Source organism: Aegilops tauschii, chromosome 2 (genome assembly GCF_002575655.3).
Source record: "Aegilops tauschii subsp. strangulata cultivar AL8/78 chromosome 2, Aet v6.0, whole genome shotgun sequence".
NCBI classification, from domain to species: domain Eukaryota; kingdom Viridiplantae; phylum Streptophyta; class Magnoliopsida; order Poales; family Poaceae; genus Aegilops; species Aegilops tauschii.
In genome coordinates, this window is record NC_053036.3 from 507,603,660 (window position 1) to 507,622,386 (window position 18,727).

The window sequence follows — 18,727 nt, forward strand, 5'->3', positions numbered from 1 at the left end:
AATTGTAATATGGATCTTGAATCACTCACAATCAATTATGAGATATATTGATTTGAGTGGGAGCGCACTGTTGAATTAACATGTTTAATTCTCAGTGCAATTAATTATGTACATTGTCTAAGTGTTTCTTGCAAAATAGTTGTAGATTAGTGGCTCGCGTTTCCACCTTCCCTATTAAAATTGAATAGCTGTTAAATATCTGTTTAAAACTTTACGATTGGTAACGGAATGTGAGGATTGTCCTCAAGAATGCCGAGAAGGATTTTGTCCTATCGCATGCTTTCAGTATCCTCCCGCAAATGCTATGGATGATGTGACTCTCGTCCTTCAATCCAAAAGCTAGAATTCCGTTACGCTCAAGTGAAGAATGTTTGCTTCCATGAGACCCGAACTTCGAAAGTTTGGGATAGTTATGTGATATTCATGGAACTGGAAATTAATTTTCAGATACAAACAAAGGTTGAAAGATATGAAATATGCAAAGCAATGTTTGTTTGCAAATTATTAGTAAAGTGTTTACTATGCATTAGACTGATAAGAGAGGAATCCAGAAGAACGCCTGTCATATGATGAAAGGTGAATAAAACAACAACTTAAAGGGAAAGGAAGTGTCCAAAGGGTGTTAGTATGACTTACACGCCTAGGAAGTCCGGGGCTAACGCCACTCGTAAGTTTGGTGCTTCTTTTGCGAGTAGGAGAAATACTAAAAGTTAAACTGTTAGAAGTATAAAGGCAAAAGGAGTGAAGACTGGAATATCCAGCTCATATGTATGAATGTCATACGAGTTATTGATGTATAGAAGGCTGGTCAGAAGAAATAGTTCTTGGGAATTATGATTAAACATGTTAATCACTAATTCTTGGTTATTGTGAGTTGATCACAAAGATACCCGCTCGATTGCATTCTGTTGCGAATCGATGCAAGAACTACTACGGCCTGAAAGACTATCCAGGAATGAGGTTTCGATACGCGATGGGATCATAGTAAAAGTTACTATACCTTCCATCGGTGTATTCCCTATGTATTTATTTTCATAATTCATTATAGAGTTTTACACACTCTAGCCCATTGCATAAAGTATCCTGCAAGAAGGTTGTTCATAAGAGAACTTTTGATGTTCGGCGTTATGAATAACATAAGGGCCATACTTTCATTATGAATGAGATGTATGTTATGAATAATGATATTAATATATTACCTCTGTGTTTACTTTCATAATTCATTTTAGAGTTTCATACACTCTAGCCCATTGCACAATGTTTATTGCAAAAGGGTTGTTAATAAAAGAACAATTTTTGTTCAGTATTATGAATAACATGAAGGGCCATGCTTCCATCCAAGACGGGATGTATGTTATGAATATTGATGGTAAAATGATACATCCATAACACTGACGCTAAATGTCGCAAGACTAAGAGAATACCGCACATGTGTGGCACTGATTTTGCTCACATTAGAGAAACCCGCATGGAAAATTTCCATTATGATGGATTTTGAAGTCGTTTGATTTTGAATCATGCGACACTTGCAACTTTCCTCTGAAAAGTGAAGTGACTAAAATACCGTTCAAAGGCCATAAGGAATGAGCAACAAACTTATTGGTGACCGTACATTTTTATGTGTGTAGTCCGATAAATGTTGTTGCAAGCAGTGGATTTGTCTAACTTCAAAATTTGACTCATGTAGATATATGGATATTTACTTGATGAGATGCAAGTCTGGATCTTTTGAAATCATTCGAAAGGTTCTCAATATCAAGTAGAATTTATTGTAACAAGAAAATTATGTTTCTGCAATTAGAATGCTGAAAGGAAGATTTGAGTTACAAGTTTAGCGAATGTCTGATGAGTTGTGAAAGGGGTTTCATAACTTACACCTCCCGGAACACCACTATGAGGGAAATGTCTGTGAAGATGTAATCAAACCATTTATGACATGGTACGATCAAAGATGACATAAATAAATTTGCCATTATCACTTTTAAAGAGTAATGCTTTAGAGACTGCGGCTTTTACACTAAAAAGAGCTCCATCAGGTCTGTTGAAGTGACGGCATTGGTATGGTACGCCCAACCATGTTATATCTTTTCTTAAGATTTGGAATATGGGGCTTGTGTAAAAGGTTACAAACCTATTCCAAATCAGACAAGTGCTACTTTGTAAGTTATCCCAAGTCATTGGGTATTCCCCACCACTATACCGAGGCAAAGGATTTTGCCAGAAAACGGTATGCTTTTAAAGAGAATAGTTCTTGCAAAAGGGTGAGTGGGAGGACAGTGCAACTCGACTAGATAACATGTATCTTCGTCATCAGGTCAAATGAAAGGAACCTTGGATGTGATTCCAGAGTTTCCTACTGCGGCTGATACAGAAGCCTCTACATGAGATGTATGGACTTCAGTCGAACTTGCAACTGAACAACATAGGCAAAGCTCGTGCAAACCTCTCAGGTGCGCAAACAAGATATTGTTGTTAGACAACAGTATACCTACGATACACAAGGAAGCATTGATGGGCCCTGACTCCGGAATTGGCTAAATGCCAATATAATCCGAGATAGTTTCCATAAATGATTCAAGATTTAAATCTTGATAAACCCTCCTAAAGACTTGGAGTCTAACGGATTGTAATGGGACTATAAACTGATATGGATAAAAATGTTTTATCCATTAAGCTCGACTTGTTGCAATAACAAGTTCAAGGAGTTGACTACAATGAGATTGTCTCACCGTAGCAATGCTTAAAGTCTGTTCCGGTTAAACTAGCAATTAATACATATTTGAAACATGAGATATGAAACATAGATGACAAAAGAATTTCCATGAAATGGAAATACAACCTAGGACTTGTATGTGATACAATCCAAAGTATTTTGTCGGTCCAGAGGATGCTAGTAAGTATGCTAGCTTCAGAGTTCCAGCAATGGATAGAAGAGAGCAAAATGGAGTTGGAATCTTTGTTTTTGATGGAATGGTCAAAGGGGTTTGACTTCATCAATGGGTGACGAAGATGCTTGTGGTTTCAAGAAAGTAAGTGGGAGCATAATAATATTTTTGAAAACCTTGTGTGCTTGACACATTGTTAATTGGAAATAAATTGTTGACATGAATTAGGACTTCATCTGAAAATAGTTCTTCGATGAAGTGCTTGGGCTAAATAGCCTTGATATTAGGCATAATGATCTATGCCGATAGATTTACCTAATAGGGCTGAGCAAAAATACATATTGACAAGATGCTAAAACCATTTAGCACTAAGAATGACAAGGAGTGATTCTTGCCAAAGTCACATGGAAAGAGTTTTTGCAAGAACCAGTGTCCCAAAACACTAATGAGCAAAATACATGATGGAGATTCCACACACTCCCGTGTTTGGATTAATCATGTATTCCATGGTATGTAAAACAACTAGATATGTCCAATACTCCCAAGCTGTTGCGAGTATAGATACCAAAGTGATCAAAAGTACTGATCATGGGACAACAGTGAAAAAGGATCATTGAGTACTAAAGTAGCACTGATGACATGTTTTCTCACAAGTGGAGATCATGAAGAGTTCGTTGTAAAAGGTTACATCGATACAATCTTCATCATTTCTCCATGCGATTTTGGATTTAAATTGAGGGTTTTGTGTAACACACAATATGGTGGTGCAGTTAGTTGGAAATTGTTCCAAACAAGTTATTGTGGCGAATTCTATAACAGAGGCGAAGTATGTTGCCGCTTTAGAAGCGACAAAGACAAAGATGTTGAATCATATAGTTCATTCATGAACTTAGTATGGTTCCAAGAAGGCTTTGGTCAATAGGACACTATTGCAGATAGTTGCTCCATAACTTAGTCCGAGGAATCAGGTTTCGACCAATGATTCACATATATACAAAGCCAAGTCCACACAAAATATGATTTTTGTGAAAGCGTGAAAACGCGAGGATATGCAGAGATACACACGGAGCTGTGTAGCGACCCGACCCGAATGGATCAAGTCTCTGTGCTTAAGTGTCATCCCTGGATCGGTATGCTGACACACACAGTACTTGAGGATTTATAACAGAGGTAAATCACATGTATAAAGTAGCGTAAATACTATTACCTCAATCCAAATAGCGGAAGTAACAAGGTTGTGGATTCCCATCAACACCAACGGCAAAGTTGAGTGTAGAAATCGTAACCCTAACGTATCACTTACTCGTCGTAAGAATCCTGCAACATGAAACGTTGCAGCCCGAAAACGGGTCAGCACATGGAATATGCTGGCAAAATAACACCATAGAGAAATGCTGAACAAGGGCTATCACTACATGCATATATGGCTGGTGGAAAAGCTCTACGGTTATAATGTTTTTGCGAAAAGCCAATTTTTCCCTACTGCAAAGGAATAAATTTTATTTAACTATCATGGTGGTTGTGAAACATTGAGATGGTTGACAGCATCTCAATCCCAATTAAGTATCATCATTAACCCAACAAGATTAATTAAAGTAACATGATGAGATCAACGGGATAATCCAAGAACTAGATACTCAAGATGTCCATAACCGGGGACACGGCTAATCATGATTAGTTTGTACACTCTGCAGAGGTTTGTGCACTTTTCCCCACAAGACTCGATCACCTCCGCTTGATTCTCGCACTGCATGATGTTTGAGAAACGAATGACCGAGACACAGTCTTTCAGAAGCATTAACTCTAACCCTGGGTAGACAGTACCACCTACACCCCCTACATCTGCTAGCCTACCACTGGAAGAGGTCATGCAACATACTCAACTATGCTAGAGCCCATAATAGCTTGTGGCTGCACACGGAAGTTTCTAGCATGAATAATCTTATGATCCCTTTGAGCCTGGGTGGCGGTCCATAGGATGATCACACGGGTACCCCGGGATATCCAAAAAATACAGGCAGCACTGGGTTCCCCAGGTGCCTCAATCCACCCAGATGTGAGTTTTAGTTGCCACCTTAAGTAAACCATTAATTAACAATCTCACATCTATCATGAATATCTCTCAAACCCAATCCACGTCTACGAGCATAGCAATATAAGCAAACGTAGAAGTAACTCCCAAGGGTTTGATAAATAAAACAGGTAATAGGTACTACCTCAACTACTTCCCAATACCCACAGTTTAATTAGATCCTAACCATGCAATGTTTGAGGATTGATCTAATGCAATAAAAACTGGGTATGGAAAAGTATGATCAAAGTGTTACTTGCCTGCAATGTTGATGAAGATGATTCACACTCAATACTCTATAGATCTACTCGTCACACTCCGGTCAATCTATCGAGAGCAAGCAATAGTAACCACACATAAGCAATCACTCAAAAGATCAGAAAGAACGAGGAAAACAATTCGGAAAACTTCAAAACCAAGCAAATAACTCTTGCGACATAAAACAATTTCTAACAGTACCAAAATTATGTAAATTTGGCCTTATCAGAAAGTTTAGGTCAAGAGCTTCGATTAGCAAAAAGAATCAACTCAAACGGAGCTATGGAACTCAAGTTACGATCAAACAAAGTTTGAATACAAATCTGTTTGAATTCAAATTTTAAAACTTTCAAAAACATGTTTAAGTTGTTTTACAGGATAGAGGGGATCATAACGAAGAAGTGGGCGTTGGTTTCGTTGGATTTGGACAAACGAGCAAAAAGTTGTGACCGTTTGAAGATCAGGGGCTAATCTGTAAATAAATTATGCACAGATGGGTCCCTGGCCGAAAATAACAGAAAAAGAAAAAGCTAAAAAGTGAACGTTCGTTACCAAACGCTAACTAACGAATGTGTTCGCTGCGAAGGGGTAAACAGCGAGCGTTCTCTATTTAACGTGTACCGATTCGGAAATAAATAAATAAAACGACGAGATCTAATCCTAGCCGTCCATCCTAGATCGAACGGACAAGGGTGGCCGGTGGCTTACCGCGGCGGTGGGCGTCGAGGTCGCCGGAGAAGACGACGGCGGCGGCTCGGCGATGAACGGGGCGACGGCTCCGGGCGTTTGCGGCGACTGCGGAGTAGCGGGGAAGGGGCGGCGTGGCGCGGCGGTGAGGTTGGTGGGGTCGGCGGCGCTCGGGGAGTCGGAACGGAGCGCGGCGGCGGCGGCAGATCTCGTCGGGGCGGGGGCTCCGGCGAGGGCGGCGGTTGCGGCGGAGGAGGAGGAACGGGGCCCGGGACCTCGGGTTTTATAGGAGAGGGGAGGAGGTGGCGTGGAGGAGGGGGCAGGGCAAGGCGGCGGCGGTGTCCGGCTGGAGCACGGACGCCGAGGCGGTGCGGCGGCGTGCGGCGGGACGAATCCCGCTCGGGGCTCGGGGACGAGCGGCGTGGGCCGGCTGGCCGTGGCCTGGCGAACTGGGCCGGCCCGGTCCGGTCGGTCTAGAGGATTTTTTATTTTTTTAACATTTTTTCAGACAAGCCAAAATAAAAGAAAAACTAAATAAATTAAAATATTATATAGGCATATAATATATCAAAATTTTCAAAAAAAGATTTCCAACAACATGGACATTTTTTTGAAGTCAAATAAAATCCTCACAAATTTACATAAAGCAAAGAGTGCTACTGCCTTAATAAAATCCAATAAAAATCATTTGAAAAATACCAAAATGATTTCAAATTTATTTCTCTCCAATTTTCGGATGTAGGGAATCATGTTACCCTATTTTCTGTATATTTTTATTTTGGAGAAAAATAATTTGAATAAAACTCAAATAACTCCAATATTGAAAAATAATTTCAATGGGACTTTGAATTTAATCCTTTGAAACTCCCAACTCATATTTCATATGTTTTTAAGATTTCATTTTATCTTCTCTCGTGAAAATCATTGAGTTGCATAAAGTTTCAGAATTGGAAATGTTTTCAAATGAAATTCAAATATTTTCAACACCCCTTGTCATTTAGATAAATGGAAGAAGTCATGTCATCTTCTCTCCAGGGTTTTGTGGTGAAAAGAATTTGAATTCATGGAGATCATAAAAGCAAAATGAAAGTTTGGGAAAGTCCTTTTATTCCCTCTCATTTAACTTTCAAAAAGTTTCGAATTGCACTCAATTTCACTCAGTCAATCAAACAATCAATCCAACCTATCTGTTTATTATAACATTCCAAAATTTGGAATTTTGGGATGTTACAAACTACCACCCTTAAAATGAATCTCGTCCTCGAGATTCGGAGAGGCTAGCAAGAAATAAGTTAGGTTTGGGGTCTTCTCAAAATCCATCGATCATCTCAGGGGTCTGGGGTGCTACCACCCTTAGAAACATTGTTACGGTTCCATCAAAACTCATATACTCCATCTTTTTTCTTGACAGTGTCATTCTTCTCAGATCGTAAGGATAATGGGCTCTTCAGGTAGTGGCATAACCTTTTTCCTCAATTCTTCTGTATCCTTTCATCTTGGCATGGTTCTTCCATGATTGGGTCTTCTTAGCTGACGGGTCTGGCGCCAAAACTAAACAACTATCGATATCTCATGGTGGTCAATGATTTATGGTTTCTCCTGCAGGAAATGGGTCTAGGTTGATCCTCACCGTATAACCTACGATTGGCAAGAGCTGCGTTGTACAAGGGAAAAAATACTTACACCATTCTAAGGTTCAAGCAAGGTTTAATACCGTCGTCTCTCTACTATAGGCAAGTCGCTTAGATTTACCATCCCATATAGCAAAGCGAACAATAAGAGTAAGTCGGTATGGTGATCAATCCATCCCGCACCCAAATCATTACCTTGTATATGGTTTAGCGAATCTCGCATTCTAACACTCGGTCATCCTCGCAAGCATTGCAGAATTTCTCTTGTCGACGAACCAAGTTCGGATAAATCCATGGATTCTGCAAGCCAAACAAACATCTATCGTTCCTTCACAACTCTCAGGTTTTGCGTAACTCCTATAAGATCGTTGTCGATAAAATCGTAACTTCTTCCAGGGTCTTTCCTTCAGCAAGAATGTGCTTGCTTCTTGACAGGTCCTGGGGCCTGTGGGTTATGGCCCATCTCATCACTTGTAGTTCCTTGAACTTATCATCGAGCAACTGATTACTACTCCAACATCCAACTTCCTAGTATTCTTAAATCCATCCAATTGTACTGTCTTCCTTCCTTCTATTGGCACCACTAGGACATGATTACTCAGACTCATCATGGAATTTCCATTGATCCATATTTCCAACATCATACCTCCTTTATATCCAATAGTAATTCATCCCTTCATCCTCGGGGGATATCCCACATACCTAGATAAAAAAAACTTATACTTATGAAGTCCATACTCCACTTCGTGGAACATCATTATCCTTTCCAGGGTTAAGCGTCCTTACAGGGGAATATTGGCCATCTCTGCATGGCACTTCTTCAACTGGGAAACGTGAAACACATCATGAACTCCTGATAGTCCTTCGGGTGACTCCAACTTGTTGGCCACTTTTCCCATACGCTCCAAAACTCGGTATGGTCCTACAAATCTCGGGGCTAACTTTCCCTTAACTCCAAATAGTTTAACTTCTCGCAGAGGGAACACACGAGGACATGCTCCGTCTCCAATTTCATAAACTACCTCCTTTACATCCAATAATACTCCATACCCTCATATTCTTGGGGTTTCCAACATATCGAGATAGAACTCATACTTATTTTGTTTGAAATCCACTTCGTGGAATATCATTACCTTTTTCCAAGGGAAAATTTCCTCACAGGGTACTACCACCCTTAAAATGCACAATCTTCCATAGACCATATTTCTCATATCCTCGAAAATGGTCAAAATCTTTCTTCATAGAGTAACAACTCATAAAATCCAAATCAATACCAATGATGCTAACTTTATTGATTATCAAATTATTACAATCTCCTTCATTCCATTACATGCATCAATCCGACACCTCACTAGTAAAAGAAATGTCCACACTACTACTACTATATTTCTCGTTGCACTCAACTATTTGTCACAAGTCTCCGTCTCCTTGGGGCATTCTCTGGCAAAGTGCCCTGCTTCATCACAACGGAAACATATTACTTCTGACATATCTCGAGGTTTCCTTGTGATTATATAGCCTCCTGGGGTCCTCATCTTCCCTTTTGGGCAATCATTGTGGTAGTGTCCTTAATTTTTGCACCTGAAACATGTGATATGACTCAGGTCTCTCTTTGTAGAAATTGGGTTGTTCCTGGGATCCAATCTACTTCTCTTCCTGGACTTTTCCGTTCCAATCAGGGCTTCTATTTCCTGTGGGTCATACTCTACTTACTCTGTCGGGAATTCCACTAAATTTCCATTCAGACAATTTTGGGAGATGTGTCCTTCTTCTCCACATGAATAGCATGACTTGGTGCAGGGTTTAATTGGTTCTTCTTTGGGTGTGTCCTCCACCTCTTCCTTCATCACAGATTCCTCTAAAATTTCCATGTGGGCTCTTTTCATTGCTTCTTTCTTCTGCTGGATGGTCCTTTGTACCATGGGAAGATGTGACACTGAGCAGGGTAGTGGGTAGTCCCTTCACACAAGAAACAAGTGATATGCCTAGTTGGGCATTCTTCAGCTGGGTGACTTCCTTCACAATTAGGGCATTCATCCTTGTGTTCCTTATGGTTGTGTCCTATTTCTCCACAAGGCTTGTATGCACAAGGTTTCTTCACATCCTTTCCATAAGGCTTCAATTTCTGGGTCACAAGACGAGATCTTTGTAGAGTCCACTTAAATTCTTTCCAAGTGGTTACTCCTTGCCATCCATTGATGGTTTGGTACATCCTCCACCAAGTAGCAGCACCTCTTTCAAAACATTGAAGAGCATGCCGGGTCATATCCTTTCCGACTATAGGGTTATTCTTCATGTGATCCTCCATGTTCTGAATCCATCGGTCCGTCTCCAATTGACTCATCGGTCCAGAAAATACAAGCTCATCTCCATTCATCCTCTATTGGGTCCATGGGTTTGGGGTGAGATCAGAGAGGTCAAGAGGGATGCACACAATACAAACAAAATTTTGAAAAGACAGATTTTATTTTGTGGCTGTCGAAAAAACATCAAACAAATGACAGCTCACAAACGTCGCATCTAACGTAAGTATAACAGGGGTTTGGTCTTCTAAAGGTCAATAAGTCTTCAACGTCGCCAAACTCTTCAAGTCTTGTTAATGTCTCTGATGGCTTCTTCCAATCATGCTTGTCCTTCTCAAGTTCTTTTGGCAGATCATCTCTGTTGACGCGAAGTCTCTCATGACATCCTTTAATATTTTTGGAGTTGCGCTCCAACTTCTGGGTCTCAACATCCTTGACATGAACCATGATCCTACTGTCCTTCAGTTCCTGACGAATCTTTGATGTCTCAAGGTTTTGCTCCTCTAGCTTGGCTACTTTCAGCTTCTGGGTTCTGAGTTCTTCACGAAACACTTCTTTGTCAAAAACTTGTTGATGTAATACTCTAGATCCTGGTGATACACCGGTCTAAAGTTAAAACTTCATCTTGCTGATAGGCGCTCCATCAGCCTTCTACCATCCAATCCTTCCATGCATATGCATGCTTAACTCAGCACGGTGAAAATAGCATAAGCGGGCGATAACATCATGGATAGCCGTGTCTATGCCCATGTTACTGCCATGAGCTTTCATTCCATAACTGATATCTCCTGTCTTTGGGTTTTTCTTAACAAAAACTTTGAGTTTCTAACTCTCCATGTTCCGGTCTTTCTCTGATACACCTTGGTCTCGGGCATTGACGGCTTCCATAGTCTGCCAAGTTCCATAAGGGTAACCTTCCTAGGTCATACACATCTGGCAATTCTTCAGAGCCTTCAAATTCTCCCAGTCTTCGGAGTCTTCAACCGTTGTAGTTTCCATCATAATGCATGGTAAAATCCTCTTCATTCCGAATGGTCTTAGTTGTCCGATATCCTGTACTTCTTGAAGTGGTCTTATCTGTCGAATCTTCGAGTGGTCCAAAAGGAAAAAGGGTATGGTCTCACTTAAAGGGAATATTTGAATAAGCTCAGAAAAGGAGAGATGTAAAAGATCTTTTTGAAAAGGAAAGTTTTAGGGAAAATCCTTCCTATGGGCTTGCCAGTTTCTAGGGTCACGTCCTACAGTCAACATATGCTCTGATACCATCTTGTAGCGACCCGACCCGAATGGATCAAGTCTCTGTGCTTAAGTGTCATCCTTGGATCGGTATGCTGACACACACAGTACTCGAGGATTTATAACAGAGGTAAATCACATGTATAAAGTAGCGTAAATACTATTACCTCAATCCAAATAGCGGAAGTAACAAGGTTGTGGATTCCCATCAACACCAACGGCAAAGTTGAGTGTAGAAATCGTAACCCTAACGTATCACTTACTCGTCGTAAGAATCCTGCAACATGAAACGTTGCAGCCCGAAAACGGGTCAGCACATGGAATATGCTGGCAAAATAACACCATAGAGAAATGCTGAACAAGGGCTATCACTACATGCATATATGGCTGGTGGAAAAGCTCTACGGTTATAATGTTTTTGCGAAAAGCCAATTTTTCCCTACTGCAAAGGAATAAATTTTATTTAACTATCATGGTGGTTGTGAAACATTGAGATGGTTGACAGCATCTCAATCCCAATTAAGTATCATCATTAACCCAACAAGATTAATTAAAGTAACATGATGAGATCAACGGGATAATCCAAGAACTAGATACTCAAGATGTCCATAACCGCGGACACGGCTAATCATGATTAGTTTGTAGACTCTGCAGAGGTTTGTGCACTTTTCCCCACAAGACTCGATCGCCTCCGCTTGATTCTCGCACTGCATGATGTTTGAGAAACGGATGACCGAGACACAGTCTTTCAGAAGCATTAACTCTAACCCTGGGTAGACAGTACCACCTACACCCCCTACATCTGCTAGCCTACCACTGGAAGAGGTCATGCAACATACTCAACTATGCTAGAGCCCATAATAGCTTGTGGCTGCACACGGAAGTTTCTAGCATGAATAATCTTATGATCCCTTTGAGCCTGGGTGGCGGTCCATAGGATGATCACACGGGTACCCCGGGATATCCAAAAAATACAGGCAGCACTGGGTTCCCCAGGTGCCTCAATCCACCCAGATGTGAGTTTTAGTTGCCACCTTAAGTAAACCATTAATTAACAATCTCACATCTATCATGAATATCTCTCAAACCCAATCCACGTCTACGAGCATAGCAATATAAGCAAACGTAGAAGTAACTCCCAAGGGTTTGATAAATAAAACAGGTAATAGGTACTACCTCAACTACTTCCCAATACCCACAGTTTAATTAGATCCTAACCATGCAATGTTTGAGGATTGATCTAATGCAATAAAAACTGGGTATGGAAAAGTATGATCAAAGTGTTACTTGCCTGCAATGTTGATGAAGATGATTTGCACTCAATACTCTGGATAGATCTACTCGTCACACTTCGGTCAATCTATCGAGAGCAAGCAATAGTAACCACACATAAGCAATCACTCAAAAGATCAGAAAGAACAAGGAAAACAATTCGGAAAACTTCAAAACCAAGCAAATAACTCTTGTGACATAAAACAATTTCTAACAGTACCAAAATTATGTAAATTTGGCCTTATCAGAAAGTTTAGGTCAAGAGCTTCGATTAGCAAAAAGAATCAACTCAAACGGAGCTACGGAACTCAAGTTACGATCAAACGAAGTTTGAATACAAATATGTTTGAATTCAAATTTTAAAACTTTCAAAAACATGTTTAAGTTGTTTTACTGATTAGAGGGGATCATAACGAAGAAGTGGGCGTTGGTTTCGTTGGATTTGGACAAACGAGCAAAAAGTTGTTACCATTTGAAGTTCAGGGGCTAATCTGTAAATACATTATTCACAGATGGGTCCCTGGCCGAAAATAACAGAAAAAGAAAAAGCTAAAAAGTGAACGTTCGTTACCGAACGCTAACTAACGAATGTGTTCGCTGCGAAGGGGTAAACAGCGAGCGTTCTCTATTTAACGTGTACCGATTCGGAAATAAATAAATAAAACGACGAGATCTAATCCTAGCCGTCCATCCTAGATCGAACGGACGAGGGCGCCTGGTGGCTTACCGCGGCGGTGGGCGTCGACGTCGCCGGAGAAGACGACAGCGGCAGCTCGGCGATGAACGGGGTGACGGCTCCGGGCGTCGGCGGCGACTGCGGAGTAGCGGGGAAGGGGCGGCTTGGCGCGGCGGTGAGGTTGGTGGGGTCGGCGGCGCTCGGGGAGTCGGAACGGAGCGCGGCGGCGGCGGCAGATCTCGTCGGGGCGGGGGCTCCGGTGAGGGCGGCGGTTGCGGCGGAGGAGGAGGAACGAGGCCTCGGGTTTTATAGGAGAGGGGAGGAGGTGGCGTGGAGGAGGGGGCAGGGCAAGGCGGCGGCGGTGTCCGGCTGGAGCACGGATGCCGAGGCGGTGCGGCGGCGTGCAGCGGGAGGAATCCCGCTCGGGGCTCGGGGACGAGCGGCGTGGGCCGGCTGGCCGTGGCCTGGCGAACTGGGCCGGCCCGGTCCGGTCGGTCTAGAGGATTTTTTTTACATTTTTTTTCAGACAAGCAAAATTAAAAGAAAAACAAAATAAATTAAAATATTATATAGGCATATAATACATCAAAATTTTCAGAAAAAGATTTCCAACAACATGGACATTTTTGTGAAGTCAAATAAAATCCTCACAAATTTACATAAAGCAAAGAGTGCTACTGCCTTAATAAAATCCAATAAAAATCATTTTAAAAATACCAAAATGATTTCAAATTTATTTCTCTCCAATTTTCTGATGTAGGGAATCATGTTACCCTATTTTTTGTATATTTTTATTTTGGAGAAAAATAATTTGAATAAAACTCAAATAACTCCAATATTGAAAAATAATTTCAATGGGACTTTGAATTTAATCCTTTGAAACTCCCAACTCATATTTCATATGTTTTGAAGAAGTCATTTTATCTTCTCTCGTGAAAATCATTGAGTTGCATAAAGTTTCAGAATTGGAAATGTTTTCAAATGAAATTCAAATATTTTCAACACCCCTTGTCATTTAAATAAATGGAAGAAGTCATGTCATCTTCTCTCTAGGGTTTTGTGGTGAAAAGAATTTGAATTCATGGAGATCATAAAAGCAAAATGAAAGTTTGGGAAAGTCCTTTATTCCCTCTCATTTAACTTTCAAAAAGTTTTGAATTCCACTCAATTTCACTCAATCAATCAAACAATCAATCCAATCTATCTGTTTATTATAACATTCCAAAATTTAGAATTTTGGGATGTTACAAGCTGAAGTTGTCAGATCCGGTGGACATCAGGCTATACCACATGTGAAGCATTTTTTACACCAGTATGCCATAGGTGTAAAGTGCATTTGCATTAACTAGATTATTGACTCTAGTGCAAGTGGGAGTCTGTAGGAGATATGCCCTAGAGGCAATAATAAATGATATTATTTATCTCCAAGTTCATAATTATGTTTATGTTCCATGCTATAACTGCTATGGTTCTCGAGTCTGCAATAACACAAGGCTCGGAGGAAGACTCCTATGCACGTGTGGAATAATAAATGGTAAGAAGTATTCTTAGTCTGGCCTCTAAGACTAGCTCAAGTGTTGCATGATGGTTCTGTTTTCCTGATCATGGGCATGTCTATGCCAGCAACTTTGACGGCACAATGTTAAGAGAACATTTGTGTTGAATCGACCCAGATTGATGTTATGCTATGAGATTCATTCGTCACAAGTTAATGGTACATAACACAGAGATGGTTAACGTTTGCATGATTCCTTAGACCATGAGAGTATCGAGTTTCTTCATGCTTGCTTCATGAACGTTGGAGTTTGTTATACGTCATCGGTAAATGGGTGGCTATTACGGCGGCTTACGGGTTCATGGAAAAGTATGTCAAGTAACTTGATAGCTCAAGACTAGGATTTGCTCCTCCGACGATGGAGAGATACCTCTGGGCCCTCTCGGTGTTACGGCATCCATCATCGTCTGGCCAGACAGTTTGTGATTCGATCACGGGGATGCCGGAACACGGGAACGAGAAAAGAGAACAATACCGGTAACGAGGTAACTGGCATGTGGACAAGTTGTTGATTCACGGGGATGCCAACATGTCTCACCTCGGGTATTTATAACATATCACGAAACAACAGGAATAGCGCACGGCAACAGGAGGCTCACTCGATTATTCATTCGTGTGGGTATAGGGGTCAATATGGGTGTCCACGGCTCTGATGTTGATCATTGATCGGAAAGTGTTCCGGTCATGTCTATGCTTCACCGAACCTATAGGGTCACACGCTTAAGGGTCATCTATCTGCTGAATACTAGACAGGTAGTCTGAGAGAAATTTGCCGAAAAAGTTTCGGAGACAATGGAAGAGTTCCAGAGAGAGAATAGCGAAATAGTTTCGTAAAACCAAAAAGTTGTTTCGGGATATACCATTAAGTCAAATTGGTTTCTGGACACGCCTGATAATTCTTGGAGGGTGCCAGAATTATTCTGGGAATTTTTCGCGATAAAAACCGAAAATGTTTCGGAGCTGCCGGTACCGTTTTGGTTGTTTTTCGCAGATGAAATTCACTAATCTGAAATTGTTTCAGAACGAATCCAAAATCATTTTAGTGGGTACTGGAATTATTCTAATACCCACAGAAATATTTTCGGATTTAATGGACGCGAAAAATTGTCTTCATGAATAGTGAAAACGCATTCTTGTTTGCTTTTCACAGATGAAAATCACTAAACCGAAATTGTTTCGGAACGCGTTGAAAATTATTTTAGTGGGTACTGGAAATGTTCTGAGCCCACATAAATATTTTCAGTTCGAACGGACGGGAAAAATGTCGTCATGAATAGTGAAAGTGCTTTTTGCTTGGTTTCTTGGAGAAGCCACTTTGAGGGCTTTTTGGTATTATCCCCTTGGCTTCTTGGAGAAGCCACCCTTGGGCTTGGCCTATAAATAGGGGTGGAGGGGGCTGCCTAAAGACACACTCTTTCTCACATACAAATGCCATGCATGATCTGGCCTTCTCTCTCCCTCCCAGCGAAATAGTTTCGTAGAGCCGAAAGGCTGTCTGGGTTCCGGCAGGAACTAGTTCTGGACGGCGAAGCCCTGCCAGATAGATGACACCGTATGTGTGCAACTCTGTAAGTGATCGTACTTTTGGTCTTAGTTCGAGAGTGCCTCCCGAAGGGCTGTCCGTGTGACCGTCCGAGTTTCAAAGGTCCTCCCGAAGGGCTGTCCGAGTGACCGTCCGAGTTTCGAAGGTCCTCCCGTAGGGTTGTCCGCGACACCGTCCGGGGGCTGTCCGACCACCTCCCGGAGGGCTGTCCAAGGGGCAAATGAGGGTATACATCCTCGTGGTTGGGAGGTTGTAAATCTTAGCTGCGGCGATCTGGACCGCTGATTGTCATCGACTCTACTCCCCGCTGCGCTATGAGTCGGTAACGAAAAAGATCAAACCTTGTATGCAGTCTCGATAGTGGTCCTGGGCTATGGCGTAGGTCGGAAGTTTACTGTTTTCTGCTGCGTTACCCTACACCATCATATAGTCTTCTATGATTGCTGACACTCACCGCGTACACATGAGCAGAATGTTTCAACCATACACATAGAAAGATAGGGGCTTATAGTTTCGCCTCCCAACATATTCACCTCAAGGGTGATGTCAACAATAATAACTCATGCTATCTATATTCAACTGGACATATGTGCCTAGATCTTTTCTCACCACATGATGCTTGCCAAAGGAGAAAAATAAAAAGGAATAGAAGGGAAACTTTGACTCTTTGCAGAAAAGTAAAAGATAGGCCCTTTGTAGAGGGAAGCAGAGGTTACCATGCGCTTATTTGTTTGTATGCTCAACCCCTTAGTGCAAAAGAACGTCACGTTGCATTGCCCCTTGTGATAGCAACCTTTATTATGCAGTCTGTCACTTTTATTCTTCACCATGACAAGTTCATGCAACGCTCAATTTTCTCTTACACTAAATGATCTCACACATTTAGAAGCAATTTTTATTACCCTTTTTGCACCAATGACAACTTACTTGAGGGATCTTGCTCAATCCCTAGGTAGGGATGGTGGACACTTGAAAATAATATTTGGGTTTATGGGTTTTTGGATGCACAAGTAGTATCTCTACTTAGTGCGGAATTTTTGGCTACCAAAGATAGGAGCAAGCACCACATGTTAAAGGATCCATGACAATATGACTTCTATTTTAATATAAACAAACATAAACCATTAAGTTGTCTTCCTTATCCAACGTCAACAATTTTGGCATATAATATTTTGATGAGGGCTCACACTCACAAAAGATTTCTGGGATAGTATATTTATATGTGAATCTTCTCTTCCCTTATTAATTCTTTCATGAGTTGCTTCATTGGCTAATACTATGTTTGTCAATCTCTAATAAAATTTTCTACTTATACTTTTCCTTATGTTGTGTCATCACCTACCATAGGATTAGCATATGATCTTCTTGATTTATTTCCTTTCCTTTTATTTATAACTTTTCCTTTTAATTGCAACATGAAAGTAAACAAAGCAAAAACTCAAACTAAACTTTATTATATATCTTGCACACGATTACAAGGATAGATCACTAAACAAACTCTCAAAAAAGAAAGGATTGAGCTAAACTTTTATTCATCTAAAGCAAAAGATCGAACAAAAATAAGTAAAGGCAAAAAGATAGTGGGATGATACGATATCGTGGAAGCTCCCCCAAGCTTGGCGGAAGCCAAGGGGAGTGCCCATACCCGATACTCAATTCTCTTTTGGTGGTGAAGAAGATGATGGTGGTGATGAAGCGATCCGATCCTTAAGGATCAAGAGATTCTCCAATCGACGGATGACGCTCCGGAGATGGATGATATGCTCTTGATGCAGAATATTTTCACGAGTGAGATACTTATTTTGCACACGAACCTTTTCAATGATGTGAAAGGATTCAATCTCACTAGCAGTAAGATAAGCATAGTAAGGTTTAAGGATATCTTCTTCCTCCTCCTCCTCTGCTGGCAGTGCTTGCTCGACCGCCGGAGGTTGATCTATGGTGGCCTCCTTGCTCTCGTCTCCCTTGACGGCTTCCTGATGACCCACAAGTATAGGGGATCAATTGTAGCTATTTTCGATAAGTAAGAGTGTCGAACCCAACGAGGAGCAGAAGGAAATGACAAGTAGTTTTCAGTAAGATAATGTCTGCAAGTGCTGAAACTATAAGTAGTAAGTAGTTTGATAGCAAGATAATTTGTAACGAGAAAGTAACAGATAGTAGCAATAAGTATGCAGCAAGGTAGCCCAATCCTTTTGAGGCAAAGGACAGGCCAACATGGTCTCTTATGATAAGCAAAGCGTTCTTGAGGGTACACGGGAATTTCTCTAGTCACTTTCATCATGTTGGTTTGATTTGTGTTCGCTACTTTGATAATTTGATATGTGGGTGGACCGGTGCTTAGGTGCTGTTCTTACTTGAACAAACCTCCTACTTATGATTCACCCCCCCCCCCCCCCGCAAGCATCCGCAAATATGAGAAATGTATTAAGGATAAATCCTAACCATAGCATTAAACTCTAGGATCCAATCGGTCCCTTACGGAATAGTGCATAAACTGGGGTTTAAGTTTCTGTCACTCTCGCAACCCACCATCTATTTACTACTCCACAATGCATTCCCTTAGGCCAAAATATGGTGAAGTGTCATGTAGTCGACGTTCACATGACA